Source organism: Callorhinus ursinus, unplaced genomic scaffold (assembly GCF_003265705.2).
Source record: "Callorhinus ursinus isolate GAN/ISIS: 27379988/994484 unplaced genomic scaffold, GSC_fseal_2.0 scaffold9, whole genome shotgun sequence".
Taxonomy (NCBI): domain Eukaryota; kingdom Metazoa; phylum Chordata; class Mammalia; order Carnivora; family Otariidae; genus Callorhinus; species Callorhinus ursinus.
The window spans coordinates 61,818,071-61,832,569 of record NW_027397071.1 but is presented as its reverse complement, the minus strand read 5'-3'; positions in this window follow the sequence as shown (position 1 = coordinate 61,832,569).

Here is a 14,499-nt window from a genome sequence, read left to right as displayed (position 1 = left end):
ATTATATCTCAATAAAGCTGTTATTTGATAAAAGTTACCCAAATCAGCAAAGAAGAAGTCAAACTTTCACTCTTCACAGATGACATGATACTCTATGTAGAAAATCCAAAAGACTCCACCCCAAAATTGCTAGAACTCATACAGGAATTCAGCAAAGTGGCAGGATATAATCAATGCACAGAAGTCAGTTGTTTTTCTATACACTAACAATGAGGCAGAAGAAAGAGAAATCAAGGAATTGATCCCATTTACAATTTCACCAAAACCCATAAGATGCCTATAAATAAACTTAACCAAAGAGGTAAAGGATCTGTACTCTGAAAACTAGAGAACACTTATGAAAGAAATTGAGGAAGACACAAAGAAATGGAAAAGCATTCCATGCTCATGGATTGGAAGAACAAATATTGTTAAAATGTCTATGCTACCCAAAGCAATCTACACATTCAATGCAATCCTTATCAAAATACCATTAGCATTTTTCACAGAGCTGGAACAAACAATCCTAAAATTTGTATGGAACCAGAAAAGACCCCAAATAGCAAAGTAATGTTGAAAAAGAAAACCAAAGCTGGAAGCATCACAATTCCAAACATCAAGCTGCATTACAAAGCTGTAGTCATCAAAACAGTGTGGTACTGGCACAAAAGCAGACACTTAGACAATGGAATAGAATAGAAAACCCAGAAATGGACCCTCAACTCTATGGTCAACTAATCTTAGACAAAGCAGGAAAGAATATCCAATGAAAAAAAGACAGTTTCTTCAACAAAAGATGTTGGAAACATTGGACAGCCGCATGCAGAAGAATGAAAACTGAACTACTGGGACTTCATCAAGATAAAAAGCTTTTGCACAGCAAAGGAAACAGTCAACAAAACTAAAAGGCAGCCTAGGTAATGGGAGAAGATATTTGCAAATGTCTTATCAGATAAAGGGCTAGTATCCAAAATCTATAAGGAACTCCAGCTTCAATTTGGCTTCAGAGGACTACAGCCCTGACCAACTACTTACTGGAGTACAGTTTCGTGAGAGGCCCTGAGTCAGAACCACACACCCAAGTTGCCCCTGAATTCCTGATCCACAGAAACTACATAATAAATATCTATTTATATTTGAAGGCATGAAAAAATAAGAACTTATCAAACTCAACACCCAAAAAACAAATAATCCACTCAAGAAATGGGCAGAAGACATAAACAGACATTTCTCCAAAGAAGACATAAAAATCACCAACAGACACATGAAAAATTGCTCCACATCACTCGGCATCAGGGAAAAACAAATCAAAACCACAATGAGATACCTCCCCATACCAGTCAGAATGGCTAAAATTAACAGCTCAGGAAACAACAGATGTTGGTAAGTGTGTGGAAAAAGGGGAACCCTCGTACACACTGTTGGTGGGAATGAAAACTGGTACAGCCACTCTGGAAAACAGTATGGAGGTGCCTCAAAAAGTTAAAAATAGAACTATCCTATGACACAGCAATTGCACTACTAGGTATTTATCCAAAGGATACCAACATAGTGATTCGAAGGGGGACATGCACCCCAATGTTTATAGCAGCAATGTCCACAATAACCAACCTATAGAAAGAGCCCAGATGAATGGATAAAGAAGGATAAACTAGAGAGTATTATGTTAAGTGAAATAAGTTAGTCAGAGAAAGATAAAAACCATATGATTTCACTCATATGTGGAATTTAAGAAACAAAACAGATGAACATAAAGGAAGGGAAGGCAAAATAAAATAAGATGAAAACAGGGAGGCAAACCATAAAAGACTCTTCACTGTAGAAAACAAACTGAGGGTTGCTGGAGGGAAGGTGGGTGGGGGAATGGGGTAACTGAGTGATGGGCATTAAGGAGGACACTTGATGTAATGAGCACTGGGGGTTATATGCAACTGATGAGCCACTGGATTCTACCCCTGAAACTAATAATACAGTATATGTTAACTAAATTGAATTATTTTTTTTAAAAGCTGTTACTTGAAAATCCTCAACTGTATGAAAACAAACAACTCAATTTTTCTAAAAGGGCACAATATTTGAACAGACACTTGAGCAAAGCTATACAGATGGAAAACAAATACATGAAAAGATGCTTAAGATCATTAGCCACTAGGGAAATGTAAATCAAAACCACAGTAAGAAGGGCACCTGGCTGGCTCAGTCAGTAGAGCATGTGACTCTTGATCTCAGAGTTGTAAATTCAAGCCCCACATAGGGTGTAGAGATTATTTAAAAAATAAAATCTTAAAAAAAACAAATAAGACACCATAGCACTATTATTAAAAATGACTTAAAAAGAAAGAGCTAGACAACCATGTACACTGATGTGGCAACTCTCATATGTTGCTGCTGAGAATGCAAAATGGCATAGCTCTTTTGGAAAACAGGCAATCTTCTAAAGCTAAACAATTACCATATGACCTGGTAATCATATTCTCTTGTACTTTACCCTGGATAAGTGAAAATTTGTGGTCCCACAAAAGCCTGTTCATGAATGTTTATAGCAGCTCCATTCATAATCACCAAAACCAAAAACAACCCAAATGTCTTTCAACAGTGAATGGATTAACAAACTGTGGTCATCTGAATAGTTTAATATTATGCAGCAATAAATAGGAATGAACTATTGACACCTGCAACAATTTGGATGAATCTCAAAGGCATGCTGAGTTAAAGAAGCCAGTTGCCAAAGGCTACATACTATTGATTCCACTTATGTAACATTCCAGGAAAGAAGAAACTAAAGATAGAGAGCAGGTCACTGTTTAACAGGAGTTAAGTGTCGATTGATTATAAAAGAGCAACACAAGGAAGTTTTCTGGGGTGATAAAGATGTTCTGAATCCTGATTGTGAAGGCAATTAACAAATCTATACGCGTGTTCCCACTTTAAGAAATCAACTACAGAAAAGTCAAGTTTATTGTATATAAACATAAAAAATAATAAAGTAACAATTTGTGATATATATGTATATCTAAATACATTTTACATGTGTCTGCATATCTGCATACACACATGCACGTGTACACAAAATGTAAACTCGACAATCACAGCAAGAATTGTTCAGAAGCTTAACCACCAACAAAAAATTTATGAGGTGAATAACATTTTATCTCTGAGATTGTTTAGAATTGCTGGGCTATGGTGATCATTTAAAAAGCAGACTGGAGGGCACCTGGGTGGCTCAGATGGTTAAGCGTCTGCCTTCAGCTCAGGTCATGATCCCAGGGTCCTGGGATCGAGTCCCACATCAGGCTCCCTGCTCCTCGGGAGGCTGCTTCTCCCTCTGCCTCTCTCTCTCTCTCTGTCTCTCATGAATAAATATATAAAAAAAAATCTTTAAAAAAAAAAAAAAAAAGCAGACTGGAGCACCTGGGTAGTCTGGTCAGTTAAACGTCTGACTCTTGGTTTCAGCTGAGGTCTTGATCTCGGGGTTGTGAGATTGAGCCCGGCATTGGGCACCACAGTCAGCATGGAGTCTGCTTAAGACTCTGTCTCTCTCCCCAACTCTAAAATAAATAAATAAATCTTTTTAAAAAATAAATTTAAAAAATAGGAAGGGGCGGAGCAAGATGGCGGAGGAGTAGGAGACCTGGATTTCGTCTGGTCTCAGAAATTCAACTGAATAGGGATCAAACCATTCTGAATTCCTATGAACTCAACAGGAGATCAAAGAAAAGAATAGCAACAACTCTCTGAACAGAAAAGCGACCACTTACTGGAAGGTAGGACGTGCAGAGAAGTGAATCCGAGGCGATATCGGGAGGATAGACGGCAGGGGAGGGGGCCTCTGTCCGCCGCTTCTGGCAAGCGATAGAGCTGTGGAGCACACAATCGGAACTTTTAAGAAGTCAGCTCCGCTGAGGGACATCGCTCCAGTGGCTAAGCAGGGGGCGGAACCCTCGCAGTACAGTGTGGTCTCAGGACCCTCAGGGTCACAGAAAGACTGGGGGTGCCTAAGTGCGGCAGAGCTCCTGGGTATTGGAGCAGGGAAGCCGGCTGCAGAGACGGAGCCGAGGCGCGGGCTCTAGCTCGGGATTGCCATAAACTGTGGTCCGCAGCCCAGTCAGGCCACTGCTCCTCCAGCAGGGACTCAACAAGCGGCAGATCTGGGGAGACTCCCCTTCCTCCCCCGGGGAGGAGGGGCGCGGGAGCACACCACAGGTATCTGCTAGGTTTGGAGACTCCACACGGGGTCGGGTGCCAGAGATAGATATACTCGGTCACAGGCCGGATGAGCATGGAGTGCGTCCAGAGACTGGGGAGACGGGAGTGACTGCTTTTCTCTGGGGGTGCACTGAGGAGTGGGTCCCCAAGTTCTCAGCTCCTCCGGGCAGAGATTGGGAGGCCACCATTTTCACTCTGATCCTCCAAAGCTGTATCGAGAGCTTGCAGGGAACAAAAGCTCCTGAGAGCAAACCTGAGCAGATTGCTCAGCCCAGACCGACAAGGGCGGGGCAATTCCGCCTCCAGCAAAGACATTTGGGAACCAGGGCAACAGGCCCCTCCCCCAGAAGATCAGCACGAACAGCAAGCCAAGACCAAGTTTACCGATCAAGGAGAACGGGAGAACTCCAGCGCTGGGGGAATACTCCACATAGAATTCCTGTCTTTTTTACCAGGATTCATTAGTTTTTCAAGTTAATTTTTTAACTGTTTTTTTAATTTTTTATTGTTATGTTAATCACCATACATTACATCATTAGTTTTTGATGTAGTGTTCCATGATTCATTGTTTGTGCATAACACCCAGTGCTCCATGCAGAATGTGCCCTCTTTAATACCCATCACCAGGCTAACCCATTCCCCACCCTTTAACTGTTTTTTTTTTAATTTTTCTTTTTCCCTTTTTCAACCAACATCTTATCAATCCCTTTTTTAAAAAAAACATTTTTTATTTTTCATTTTTAGAGTCATATTTTATCCCTTCATAGTAGTTACCCTTATTTTTGGCATATATATATAAGTTGTTCTCTCTTTAAAATTTTGAGATACAGTTTCTTCTAACAGATCAAAATATACCCTAAATCATTAGTGTATGGCTTTGTTCTAGTCTCCTGCCTGATCACATTCTCTCCCTTTTTTTCTTTTTTTTTAAATCTTCTTCTTTCTTTTTTCAAACAACTTCTTATCTTACCAATCCCTTTTATAAAATCTTTTATAATTTTCATCTTTACAGTCATCTTCCATCCCTTCATTGTATCAACTCTTATTTTGTACATATGTAAGTCTTTCTTCCTTTAAAATTTTAGGAGGCACTTTCTTCTAACAGACCAAAATACACCCAAAATCTAGTGTGTGGCACTGATCTATGCACTAGCCTGATCATATTTGATCATATTGTTTTTTTTGTCTTGTTCTGTTTTTGTTTGTTTTTATCTTTTTCTTTTTTTTTCTCTTTCTTTTTTCTTTCTTTCCCTTTCTTTTCCCCTGGTTTCAGGTCTTTTCTGATTTGTATAGAGTATATTTGCTGGGGACGTTGTTACCCTGTTATCATTTTGTTCTCTCATTCATCTATCCTCCTCTGGACAAAATGACAAGACGAAAAAAATCACCTCAGCAAAAAGAACAAGAGGTAGTACCTTCTGCCAGGGACCTACTCAATACGGACATTAGTACAATGTCGGACCTAGAGTTCAGAATCATGACTTTAAAAGATACTAGCTGGGCTTGAAAAAAGCGTGGAAGTTATTAGAGAAACCCTTTCTGGAGAAATAAAAGAACTAAAATCTAACCAAGTCGAAATCAAAAAGGCTATTGATGAGGTGCAATCAAAAATGGGGGCACTAACTGCTAGGATAAATGAGGCAGAAGAGAGAATCAGCGATATAGAAGACCGAATGATGGAAAATAAAGAGGCTGAGAAAAAGAGAGATAAACAACTACAGGATCACGAGGGCAGAATTCGAGAGATGAGCAATACGATAAGACGAAACAACATTAGAATAGTTGGGATCCTAGAAGAAGAAAGAGAGAGAGGGGCAGAAGGTATATTGGAGCAAATTATAGCAGAGAACTTCCCTAATGTGGGGAAGGAAACAGGCATCCAAATCCAGGAGGCACAGAGAACCCCTCTCAAAATCAATAAAAATAGGTCAACACCCCAACATCTAATAGTAAAACTTACGAGTCTCAGAGACAAAGAGAAAATCCTGAAAGCAGCTCGGGAGAAGAGATATGTAACCTACAATGGTAGAAACATTAGATTGGCAACAGACCTATCCACAGAGACCTGGCAGGCCAGAAAGGACTGGAATGATATCTTCAGAGCATTAACGAGAAAAATATGCAGCCAAGAATACTATATCCAGCTAGGCTGTCATTGAAAATGGAGAGATAAAAAGTTTCCAGGACAAACAAAAACTAAAGGAATTTGCAAACACGAAACCAGCCCACCAAGAAATATTGAAAGGGGTCCTCTAAGCAAAGAGAGAGCCTAAAAGCAGCATAGATCAGAAAGGAACACAGACAATATACAGTAACAGTCACCTTACAGGCAATACAATGGCACTAAATTCATATCTTTCAATAGTTACCCTGAATGTAAATGGGCTCAATGCCCCAATCAAAAGACACAGGCCATCAGATTGGATTAAAAAACAAGACCCATCAATATGCTGTCTGCAAGAGACTCATTTTAGACCCAAGGACACCCCCAGATTGAAAGTGAGGGGGTGGAAAACCATTTATCATGCTAATGGACACCAAAAGAAAGCTGGGGTGGCAATCCTTATATCAGACAAATTAGATTTTAAAACAAAGACTGTAATAAGAGATGAAGAAGGACACTACATCCTACTTAAAGGGTCTATCCAACAAGAAGATCTAACAATTGTCAATATCTATGCCCCTAACATGGGAGCAGCCAATTATATAAGGCAATTAATAACAAAAGCAAAGAAACACATTGACAGCAATACAATAATACTGGGGGACTTTAACACCCCCCTGACTGAAATGGACAGATCATCTAAGCAAAAGATCAACAAGGAAATAAAGACTTTAAATGACACACTGGACCAAATGGACTTCACAGACATATTCAGAACATTCCATCCCAAAGCAACGGAATACACATTCTTCTCTAGTGCCCATGGAACACTCTCCAGAATTGATCACATCCTAGGTCACAAATCAGGTCTCAACCAGTACCAAAAGATTGGGATTATTCCCTGCATATTTTCAGACCACAATGCTTTGAAACTAGAACTCAATCACAAGAGGAAAGTCGGAAAGAACTCAAATACATGGAGGCTAAAGAGCATCCTACTAAAGAATGAATGGGTCAACCAGGAAATTAAAGAAGAACTAAAAAAATTCATGGAAACCAATGAAAATGAAAACACAACTGTTCAAAATCTTTGGGATACAGCAAAGGCAGTCCTAAGAGGAAAGTATATAGCAATACAAGCCTTTCTCAAGAAACAAGAAAGGTTTCAAATATACAAACTAACCCTACACCTAAAGGAGCTAGAGAAAAAAACAGCAAATAAAGCCTAAACCCAGCAGGAGAAGAGAAATAATAAAGATCAGAGCAGAAATCAATGAAATAGAAACCAAAAGAACAGTAGAACAGATCCACGAAACTAGGAGCTGGTTCTTTGAAAGAATTAACAAGATTGATAAACCCCTGGCCAGACTGATCAAAAAGAAAAGAGAAATGACCCAAATCAACAAAATCATGAATGAAAGAGGAGAGATCACAACCAACACCAAAGAAATACAATTATAAGAACATATTATGAGCAACTCTATGCCAGCAAATTAGATAACCTGGAAGAAATGGGTGCATTCCTAGAGATGTATCAACTACCAAAATTGAACCAGGAAGAAATAGAAAATCTGAACAGACCTATAACCACTAAGGAAATTGAAGCAGTCATCAAAAATCTCCCAAAAAACAAAAGCCCAGGGCCAGATGGCTTCCCAGGGGAATTCTATCAAACATTTAAAGAAGAATTAATACCTATTCTCCTGAAACTGTTCCAAAAAATAGAAATGGAAGGAAAACCTCCAAACTCATTTTATGAGGCCAGCATTACCTTGATCCCAAAACCAGACAAAGATCCCATCAAAAAGGAGAATTACAGACCAATATCCTTGATGAACAGGATGCAAAAATTCTCACCAAAATACTAGCCAATAGGATCCAACAGTACATTAAAAGGATTATTCACCATGACCCAGTGGGATTTATCCCTGGGCTGCAAGGCTGGTTCAACATCCGCAAATCGATCAACGTGATACAATATATTAACAAAAGAAAGAACAAGAATCATATGATCCTCTCAATAGATGCAGAAAAAGCATTTGACAAAGTACAGCATCCTTTCTTGATCAAAACTCTTCAGAGTATAGGGATAGAGGGTACCTACCTCAATATCATAAAAGCCATCTATGAAAAACCTACAGCGAATATCATTCTTAATGGGGAAAAGCTGAGAGCTTTTCCCCTAAGGTCAGGAACGCGGCAGGGCTGTCCACTATCACCACTGTTATTCAACATAGTATTAGAAGTCCTAGCCACAGCAATCAGACAACAAAAAGAAATCAAAGGCATCCAAATCGGCAAAGAGGAAGTCAAACTCTCACTCTTTGCAGATGATATGATACTGTATGTGGAAAACCCAAAAGACTCCACCCCAAAACTGCTAGAACTCATACAGGAATTCAGTAAAGTAGCAGGCTATAAAATCAATGCACAGAAATCAGTGGCATTCCTATACACCAACAACAAGACAGAAGAGAGACAAATCAAGGAGTCGATCCCATTTACAATTGCACCCAAAACCATAAGATACCTAGGAATAAAGCTAACCAAAGAGGCAAAGGATCTGTACTCAGAAAACTATAAAATACTCATGAAAGAAATGGAAGAAGACACAAAGAAATGGAAAAACGTTCCATGCTCATGGATTGGAAGAACAAACATTGTGAAGATGTCAATACTACCTAGAGCAATCTACACATTCAATGCAATCCCCATCCAAATGCCATCCCCTTTTTTCAAAGAAATGGAACAAATAATCCTAAAATTTGTATGGAACCAGAAAAGACCCCGAATAGCCAGAGGAATCTTGAAAAAGTAAAGCAAAGCTGGCGGCATCACAATTCCGGACTTCCAGCTCTATTACAAAGCTGTCATCATCAAGACAGTGTGGTACTGGCACAAAAACAGACAAATAGATCAATGGAACAGAATCGAGAGCCCAGAAATGGACCCTCAACTCTATGGTCCACTCATCTTTGACAAAGCAGGAAAGAATGTCCAATGGAAAAAAGACAGTCTCTTCAACAAATGGTGTTGGGAAAATTGGACAGCCACATGCAGAAGAAAGAAACTGGACCATTTCCTTACACCACACACAAAATAGACTCCAAATGGTTGAAAGACCTAAACGTGAGACAGGAGTCCATCAAAATCCTAAAGGAGAACACCTCTTCGACCTCAGCCGTAGCAACTTCTTCCTAGAAACATCGTCAAAGGCAAGGGAAGCAAGGGCAAAAATGAACTATTGGGTTTTCATCAAGATAAAAAGCTTTTGCACAGCAAAAGAAACAGTCCACAAAACCAAAAGACAACCGACAGAATGGGAGAAAATATTTGCAAATGACATATCAGATAAAGGGCTAGTATCCAAAATCTATAAAGAACTTATCAAACTCAACACCCAAAGAACAAATAATCCAATCAAGAAATGGGCAGAAGACATGAACAGACATTTTTCCAAAGAAGACATCCAAATGGCCAACAAACACATGAAAAAGTGCTCAACCTCGCTCGGCATCAGGGAAATTCAAATCAAAACCTCAATGAGATACCACCTCACACCAGTCCGAATGGCTAAAATGAACAAGTCAGGAAACGACAGATGTTGGCGGGGATGCGGAGAAAGGGGAACCCTCCTACACTGTTGGTGGGAATGCAAGCTGGTGCAACCACTCTGGAAAACAGTATGGAGGTTCCTCAAACAGTTGAAAATAGAGCTACCATACGATCCAGCAATTGCACTACTGGGTATTTACCCCAAAGATACAAATGTCGGGATCCGAAGGGGTACGTGCACCCCAATGTTTATAGCAGCAATGTCCACAATAGCCAAACTGTGGAAAGAGCCAAGATGGCCATCAACAGATGAATGGATAAAGATGATGTGGTATATGTACACAATGGAATATTATGCAGCCATCAAAAGGAATGAGATCTTGCCATTTGCAACGACGGGGCTGGAACTGGAGGGTGTTATGCTGAGTGAAAGAGGAATTCTTAATCTCAGGAAACAAACTGAGGGTTGCTAGAGTGGTGGGGGGTGGGAGGGATGGGGTGGCTGGGTGATAGACATTGGGGAGGGTATGTGCTATGGTGAGCGCTGTGAATTGTGCAAGACTGTTGAATCACAGATCTGTACTTCTGAAACAAATAATGCATATATGTTAAGAAAAAAAAAGAAGAAGATAGCAGGAGGGGAAGAATGAAGGGGAGTAAGTCGGAGGGGGAGACGAACCATGAGAGATGATGGACTCTGAAAAACAAACTGAGGGTTCTAGAGGGGAGAGGGGTGGGGGGATGGGTTAGCCTGGTGATGGGTATTAAAGAGGGCACATTCTGCATGGAGCACTGGGTGTTATACACAAACAATGAATCATGGAACACTACATCAAAAACTAATGATGTATGGTGATTAACATAACAATAAAAAATTAAAAATTAAAATAAATTTAAAAATAAAAAGCAGATGAACTTGTAGTCAGTATTATTATTGTTTTAAATTCTCTACAAACAATTCATCTTCTCATTGTCTCCTCAGAAAAGGATGACTCCCACCACCACTCTCTTCTGTGGTTCTGGACTAAAAGCCCTTAATATAGAGAAAATGATCCCAGAAGTTGGAAATCAGTGGCTGAAATGTCCTAAGGGATATGAATGGGACTCTGACAGTGTCTGCTAGAGGTGACCAAATCCTGGTTTGAACAAATCAGTTGTGTGTGTGTGTGTGTGTGTGTGTGTGTGTGTGTGTGTGTGTGTGTAAATTAGTAAATAAGTAAGTAAAAAGCAAGTTAAGTCCCCAGTGGGGGCAACTGGGTAAATCTTTTTTTAAAGATTTTATTTATTTATTTGATAGAGAGAGAGAGAGACCACAAGTAGGCAGAGCGGCAGGCAGAGGGAGAGGGAGAAGCAGGCTCCTTGCTAAGCAGAGAGCCCGATGAGGGGCTTGATCCCAGGACCCTGGGATCATGACCAGAGCTGACTCTTAACTGACTGAGCCACCCAGAAGCCCCTGCAACTGGGTAAATCTTAATATGTTTTGGGTATTAGGTGATATAAAGGAATTATTTTTAATATTGGTAGTGTATTGGTGATATGGTGGTTTTGTAAGAACATGTCTCATATTTTCGTGATGCATACTGAGGTATTTCACAATGGAAATTCACAAGGTCTATAATTTATTTTAAATTCCTCAAAAAAACCTGGGTGAAACAAACATGGCAAAATGTTAATTATTAAAGTTATGTGATGAATATATAAGAATTTATTTTACTCTAATGTCTACTTTCTTACATGCTTGAAATTTTTCATAATAAATGGTTTTCAAAATTAAAAAAAAATGCATCAGAAAATCCCAGAAATAATGAGTCTTTAGTGCTAGAGACAGTGAACCCTCAATCCAGTAAAATCCCACAGCCCTATCATGTACATCCTGAGATGAATTTGAATCAAAGAAAGCTTGAAGCATCTCAGTATCCCTTGGAAAAGAAAATGGAAAAGCAAGTAACATGCTTTATTAAGCTTCTACCCTAAAATGCTAAAACAAAGACTATTTAGGGCCGAAATGGCCAAACATTCAGCTCTACTGAAAGCTTGGTTTTCCGGCAGGCCTTATTCTCTGCAGAAGCCCTTGCAGAGAGGACATCAATTCCTTCTTTTTTAAATCAATGTGACTTGGGTGTCATTCACTTGGAAATAGTAGTCTTATCACATTCTTGACCTATGGGGCTAGGTCATAGAGGGCCATGTAGCTTTCACTTTGTTTACTGGAACATCTGCTCTTAGAAACTTGAGTCAACATGCAGGAGGTCTGATACCCTTAGGCCACCATGACAGAAGGACTACAGATAGGTGCTCCAATCAGTGGTCCAGCTGAGCCCAACCTTCCAGTCCTCCACACATAAGCACCAGACATGTGACTGAAGCTATCACCCTCCAGAACAACAAATCCACTAGCTGAATACCACCAACTGATCACCATCAACACTCTATGGAGAATAGGCCAACCCAGTCACACCCTGCCCAAATTCCTGACCCACAAAGTCGTAAGATAATAAGATGGTTATTGTTTTAAGTCACTAAATTTGGGGGTCATTTATTATGCAGTAATAGTTAATAGTAACAGTTTTAATGGGGCCTGAAACTTTAAGAGAAAGAAGTCATCTGACCATGCGCACGAAGTGCAAGACCTTGAAAAGAACCTGTACAAGTAACGAGTCTTTAATGTTTTTAAGACTTTATTTTAGATTTACAGAAAAATTAAGAAGACAGTACAGAGAATTCCCATGTATCCTGTACTCAGCTTTGCCTATTATTAACATTTTCCATTAATGTGGTGCATATGTTACAATTAACAAACCAATATCGATACACTCACATTAACTAAAGTCCATTCTTCATTCAGATCTCCATTCCAGTAGTTTTGGGGTGTTTTTGGTTTTTGTTGAGTTTTTTCCTAAGTTTTTATTTTAATCACCCTGTGCTCATCAGGACAAGTGCACTCCTTAATCACCTGTTTCACCCTTCCCCGCAACCACCTTTTCTCTGGTAACTCCCCTTTTGTTACCCTTGCCTCAGTTTGTTCTCTATAGTTAAGAATCTGTTTCTTGGTTTGTCTCTCTCTCTCTTTTTTCCCTTTGTTCATTTGTTTTGCTTCTTAAACTCCATATATGAGTGAAATCATAGGGTATTTGTCTATCTCTGACTGACTTATTTCACTTAGCGTTATACTTTCTAGCTCTGTCCATATTGTTGCAAATGGCAGGATTCCATTTGTTTTTATTCCTGAATAATATTCCATTGTATACATACATATACCACATCTTCTTTATCCATTCATCGATCAATGGTTACTTGGGCTTCTTCCATATCTTAGCTATTGTAAATAATGTTGCTATAAACATAGGCATGCATGTATCCCTTCAAATTAGTGTTTTTGTATTCTTTGGGTAAATACCCAGTAGTGTGATTGTTGGCTGGTAGGGTAGTTCTATTTTTAACTTTTTGAGGAACCCGCATACTGTTTTCCAGAGTGGCTGCACCAGTTTGCATTCCCACCAACAGTGCAAGAGGGTTCGTTTTTTCCCACATCCTCCCCAGTACCTGTTGTTTCTTGTGTTTTTGATTTTAGCCATTCTGACAAGTGTTAGGTGATATCTCATTGTAGTCATGATTTGCATTTCTCAGGTGATGAGTGATATTGAGCATCTTTTCCTATGTCCATTGGCCATCTGGATGTCTTCCTTGGAGAAATGTTGTTCCTGACTTCCACCCATTTTTAAATTGGATTATTTGTTTTTTGGGTATTGACTTATATCAGTTCCCTATATATTTTGGATACTAACTCTTTAATGGATGTGTCATTTGCAAATATCTTCTCCCATTCCATACGTTGTCTTTTAGTTTTCTTGATTGTTTCCTTCGCTGTACAGAAGATTTTTATTTTGATGAAGTCCCAATAGTTTATTTTTGCTTTTGCTACCCTTGCCTCAGGGAAACTCTCTAGAAAACAGTTGCTACACCTGATGTCAGACAAATTACTGCCTGTGCTCTCTTCTAGGATTTTTATGGTTTCATGTCTCACAATTGCATCTTTAATCCATTTTGAATTTATTTTTGTGTATGGTGTAAGAAAGCAGTTCAGTTTCATTATTTTGCATGTTGCTGTCCAGTTTTCCCAACATCATTTGTTGAAGAGACCATCTTTTTACGATTGGGTATTTTTTCCTGCTTTGTCATAAATTAATTGACCATATAATTGTGGGGTTATTTCTGAATTTTCTATTCTGTTCTATTAATCTATGTGTCTTATTTTTGTACCAGTACCATACTGTTTTGATCACTACAGCTTTATAATATAACTTGAAGTCTGGAATTGTGATTCCTCCAGCTTTGCTTCGCTTTTCAAGATTGCTTTGGCTATTCTGGGTCTTTTGTGGTTCCATACAAATTTTAGGATTGTTTGTTCTAGTTCTGTGAAATATCCTGTTGGTAATTTGATAGGGATTGCATTAAATGTGTAGATTGCTTTGGGTAGTATAAGCATTTTAAAAATATTTTTTCTTCCAACTCATGAGCATGGAATGTCTTTCCATTTCTTTGTGTCATCTTCAATTTCTTTCATCAGTATTTTATAGTTATCAGAGTACGGGTCTTTCAGCTCTTTGGTTAGGTTTGTTACTAGGTATCTTATTATTTTTAGTGCAGTTGTAAAT